The sequence below is a fragment of the Schistocerca piceifrons genome, chromosome 3 (assembly GCF_021461385.2).
Source record: "Schistocerca piceifrons isolate TAMUIC-IGC-003096 chromosome 3, iqSchPice1.1, whole genome shotgun sequence".
Classification (NCBI taxonomy): Eukaryota; Metazoa; Arthropoda; class Insecta; order Orthoptera; family Acrididae; genus Schistocerca; species Schistocerca piceifrons.
Genome location: NC_060140.1, coordinates 785277944 through 785283943, shown reverse-complemented (window position 1 = coordinate 785283943; position 6000 = coordinate 785277944).

The window sequence follows — 6000 nt, the reverse complement described above, 5'->3', positions numbered from 1 at the left end:
CTTTCAACGGGAGAAGTTATTGAGAACTGTTAAGGAGGAAGTAGTTAAGATATAGGCGGAAAATATGAATTTGTCTACGAGACTGGAAACGCTTCTGGCTGGAAAGAAGGATATAGCTTCTAGCAAGTCGTGGGAGTATGAGGAACATTTGCGAAGGAAATCTGAGGAAACAAGGAAGTAGATAAGAAGGAAACGATTAAGAAAAGAGCAAGCAAAAGGACGGAGAAGGAACGAGTCGAGAGTTGGGGGAACAGTCCTGTGTCTAGTTTACCTGTTCCTACAATACGTCAAAATATCCTTAATACAGTTAAACCTGTCAATCCAGTGGGGAAGCAGGCCATAATTTGACGCCTAGGTGACAGTCAGATGAATGGAAAAGTTAAGATAATTAATGAAAATGTTAATGACGTTGTGTAGAGGTGTTGCAGTACGTGGAGTGTTCACGTTACTGAATTTAAGAGGAGAAATGTGGAAATATCACGTCCAAAATCGTATGAAATTATGGAATCAGAATTAGCTGTCGTGGCAGACAAAATAAATTTATGTTGTGCCGAAGTGAATAAGTGTGTGGATAACAACATGGGTGATTTAAGCGTAGTAATATCTACACCACTTTGTGATAATCGGTGTAGCTTAGATGCCGTAGAGCCTGGTCCAGATGTCCAGAGGAGTGCATGTGCAAATGACGTGCCAGAGTAGAACTGCACAGGATGATGTTATACTAGATACCACAGGGAAGGTACAAGAAGCTGTTGATGTTGATAGCTGTGTTGCAGATGTCGTGAAAAATACGGCACGGACACATGTATTTCCATAGAAGCAGGTTAACTGTAGGAAAAGGAAGAGGAGAAGTTTTCGTAAAGTTAGCTATTGGACTGACAACGTGGACTCTGTTGACAATTTCATGTGTGAGATTCGCAATGTTGCGATACGAGGACTCGATGATTGTAATGTCAGTGAAAGATACAAGGAAAACCTGTGAGTAAATGTCTGTCCAAACAGAACGCAAGGTGAAACTTGTAGGGACAAAATTCCGGCTAGGGAAAACTGTCACCAGTGGATCACTATTCCAAGGTTCGTCCACCTTAAGGGAAAAGTTGATCATCCACTAGGAAAAAAACGGTAACAATTCGTATTGTACAGTGGTACTAGGCACCAGTAAAATTGTAGTACCAGAATGCCGAGCGTTTCGAGGAGACTACAGTCTGTGATTAGCACTACAGTGCTAAGTGGAACTACCTGTCGATGTACTGTAAGTGGTAGTTCCGTGTTTGGTTCATGTATGTGGATAGGTTCGAGAATATGCTTTCTGGGGAGCAATAAGAGGAACTGTTGCAGAGAAGTTGTGCATGATGTTCCATAATAACGGGTGAAAAAATTCTCATATAGGTAAAGGAAATGCTGAGCTTAAGATACGGTAAGCTGTCGAAGATGGTTTCTTAAGGATCATTTATTAAGACAGAAAGAGTTTTGCCATGTCTTTCTTTGTTTGCAAGCGATTAGTAAAAGACAATTATTATTGATTGGTCGAGCATTATAATGCAGGTGCAAATTAGCAGTATCATCCACAATATAAGATATTGTGAAACACTAAAGAGCTGGTCACGGGGCCGTTGAGAGATCTGGGAGCTGTTAAACAACAGATGGAGAGATGCCGTGATGGAATGACTAAGTACAAAGAGACAATAGCAGTTGTTATGGTACTTTTAAAATGTTATGAGTTAGTTTCAGTCTGTTGAGAGCGAAAATGGAAAACGTAGTCTTTTAGTTGTAAACGTACACTTGGGATAATGGTGAAGTACAAAGGATGGCGTGCTGAAAAGCAGCATCGTAGAATTTTTCTTCTGTTCCCAAAGTCGATTGAGGTACTACATGTCACATTTATTACTCACTTTACTTTCCCGCTTCGCTAACGCATGTGCAACACTACGTGACCCGAATATCAGTGGGTAAGGTGGTGGTGTGTAACGTATGTTGGTGCATGAGAATTATCGTGCTGTAATCCATCAGAAAAGTGGAAGAGCGAATTCTGGAGCGCCCTGTCCTTCAGCATGACAATGTCAGGCCACCTACAAATACTTCGACTAATGCAATAATGCAACTGCTTTGGTTCACTATAAGTGATCCGGACTTGGCCCCATCCGAGTTTCGTCTTGCTCCGAAACTTACAGAACACCTTAGAGTAAATTTTCTGTCCGAACTGGACGCACACTGAGACCTGTACGGACAGAATTCCAACTAGAGGAAACTATTATGTTGAGGTCAAGCAGTGGTGAGGATGTGGCTGCGTCAACAAAGTCAAACATTCTACAAATGAGTTCCTAGCCACGATGACTATGTTGAGAAATAAATATGTAGACATGGAGACTGAAGATACAGAATGCTAATAAAGTTTGCTTCGTTTAAAAAGCTTTAAGAGATTTCACATGGAAAAAATTGGAGGTATGACTTTTCACCTTGCCCTCGTATAAACATGGAACCAAAGGCGTAAACCTACAGAAGAGGTCCACAGCCTCTGAAACTTCTCCTTCAAGCTACCTAGTCTTTAAGAACAAATACTTTTAAATATTCAGCCATGTTCTCCATGGATGCTGAATTCTGTTGCAGACCAGTCTATGGTAGAGATCCTGCGGCTTGGTCATGCAGAGAGGTGAGCCAATGTAGCGCCACAACCATTTTTGTTGTGATGCACAGAAACCAACAGTTCAGCCGCAGCTGTTGGAGACAGCTGGCGGATGCTAAAGTGACGCCTTGACACAGTATTGGGGCTGTTTAGACAGAACGATGTGGACTAGTTCAAGCACTGAAATAATGGAACAGAGCTCCTGCATGGTGAACCAACTCGCCCACAGCTTTGTTGTTCTGAGCATTTCTGGAAGCCGAGATTTGGAACAACAAAAGAGCTATGAACGAACATTTCAGCAGAGGTGTCAACAGTCCAGCAGCGGCTATCTAAATGGGAGGTTGATGCCGAACTACTGGATGATCTGGGCCAGCGTATAACCGCTACAACTTAAGGTTCGGGCGGTGCCAAATCCTTCTCCTTGGTACTTCTCTACCAGTGGAATGCCTCCTGGCCCACCCCAGCAGCGACCAGACTCCAGACCTGGATGGTAGCAAAACGATACCAGGACGGTACAGCATTCCAGTGCGACGCACTCTCACTTGCTAGGGCGAGTGTCACCACAGGAGGCTGGAGTTCCCTGCTAGCACCGTGGCAGTCAAGAGCTGTTTACCCTGCCGCTATATAAGCTCTGGAATCAGCATTCCGCGTCGCCAACGTAACTGCACCGTAGCCATCAGCTTAACTTCACCATCTACATCTACATCTGCATCCATACTCCGCAAGCCATCTGACGGTGTGTGACGGAGGGTACCTTGAGTACCTCTATCGGTTCTCCCTTCTATTCCAGTCTCGTATTGTTCGTGGAAAGAAAGATTGTCGGTATGCCTCTGTGTGGGCTCTAATCTCTCTGATTTTATCCTCACGGTCTCTTCGCGAGGTATACGTAGGAGGGAGCAATATACTTCTTGACCCCTCGGTGAAGGTATGTTCTCGAAACTTTGACAAAAGCCCGTTCCGAGCTACTGAGCGTCTCTCTTGCAGTGTCTTCCACTGGAGTTTATCTATCATCTCCGTAACGCTTTCGCGATTACTAAATTATCCTGTAATGAAGCGCGCTGCTCTCCGTTGGATCTTCTCTATCTCTTCTATCAACCCTATGTGGTACGAATCCCACACCAGCGAGCAGTATTCAAGCAGTGGGCGAACAAGTGTTCTGTAACCTACTTCCTTAGTTTTCGGACTGTATTTCCTTAGGATTCTTCCAATGAATCTGTCTGAGAGTCTGCTTTACCGACGATTAATTTTGTATGGTCATTCCATTTTAAATCATTCCTAATGCCTATTCCCAGATAATTTATGGAATTAACTGCTTCCAGCTGCTGATCTGCTATATTGTAGCTAAATGATAAAGTATCTTTCTTTCTATGTATTCGCCGCACATTACACTTGTCCACGTTGAGATTCAATTGCCATTCCCCACACCATGCGTCAATTTGTTGCAGATCCTCCTGCATTTAAGTACAATTTCCATTATTACAACCTCTCGATATACTACAGCAGCATCCGCAAAAAGCCTCAGCGAACTTCCGATGTTATCCACAAGGTCATTTATATATATTGTGAATAGCAACGGTCCTACGACACTCCCCTGCGGAGCACCTGAAATCATTCTTATTTCGAAAGACTTCTCTCCATTGAGAATGACATACTGGGTTCTGTTATCTAGGAACTCCTTAATCCAATCAAACAATTCGTCTGATAGTCCATATACCCTTACTTTGTTCATTAAGCGACTGTGAGGAATTGAATCAAACGCCTTGCGGAAGTCGGGAAACACGGCATCTACCTAGGAATCCGTGTATATGGCCCTCTGAGTCTCGTGGACGAATAGCGCGAGCAGGGTTTCACACGATCGTCTTTTTCGAAACCGATGTTGCTTCCTACAGAGTAGATTTCTAGTTTCCAGAAAAGTCATTATACTGGAACATAATACGTGTTCCAAAATTCTACAACTGATCGACGTTAGAAATATAGGTCTATAGTTCTGCACATCTGCTCGACGTCCCTTCTTGATAACGGGGATGACCTGTGCCCTTTCCCAATCATTTGGAACGCTACACTCTTCTAGAGACCTACGGTAAACCGCTGCAGGAAGGGGGGGCAAGTTCCTTCGTTTACTCTGCATAAAATCGAACTGGTATCCCATCAGATCCAGCGGACGTTCCTCTTTTGAGCGATTTTGATTGTTTTTGCATCCCTCTGTCATCTATTTCGGTATCTACCATTTTGTCATCTGTGCGACAATGTAGAGAAGGATAAGACCAAAATTTCTTAGGATTTTCTGTCAAGTCAGTACATAGAACTTTTACTTTCGAATTCGTTGAATGCCTCTCACATAGCCCTCCTCACACTACATTTCGCTTCGCGTAATTTCTGTTTGACTGCAAGGCTTTGGCTAAGTTTATGTTTGCTGTGAAATTCCTTTTGCTTCCGTAGCAGTTTTCTAACTCGGTTGTTGTACGACGGTGGCTCTTTTCCATCTCTTACGATCTTGCTTGGCACATACTCATCTAACGCATTATGTACGACGGTTTTGAACTTTGTCCACTGATCCTCAACACAATCTGTACTTGAGACCAAACTTTTGTGTTGAGCCAACAGGTACTCTGAAATCTGCTTTTTGTCACTTTTTCTAAACAGAAAAATCGTCCTACACTTTTTAATATTCCTATTTACGGCTGAAATCATCGATGCCGTAACCGCTTTATGATCGCTGATTCCCTGTCCAGCGTTAACTGTTTCAAATAGTTCGGGTCTGCTTGTCACCAGAAGGTCTAATATGTTATCGCCACGAGTAGGTTCTCTGTTTAACTGCTCAAGGTAGTTTTCAGATATTTCACTTAGAAAAATTTCACAGGATTCTTTGTCCCTAACACCCATTACAAACGTTTGAGTCTCCCAGTGTATATCTGGTAAATTAAAATCTCCACCCAGACGTAAAACATGGTCTGGAAATCTACTCGAAATATTTTCCAAATTTTCCTTCAGGTGAAACTTCCTGGCAGATTAAAACTGTGTGCCGGACCGAGACACGTACTCGGGACCTTTGCCTTTCGCGGGCAAGTGCTCCACCAACTGAGCTACCCAAGCACGACTCACGCCCCGTCCCCACAGCCTCACTTCTGCCAGTACCTCGTCTCCTACCTTCCAAACTTTACAGAAGGTGCTCTACCACAACAGCTGCTGAGCCAGGGGGCCTATAGAGACATCCAATTACCATGTTTGAGCCTGCTTTAACCGTGACCCAGATTATTTCACATTTCGGATCTCCGTCAGTTTCCTTCGATACTGGTTCAAATGGCTCTGAGCACTATGAGACTCAACTTCTGAGGTCATCAGTCCCCTGGAACTTAGAACCACTTAAACCTAACTAA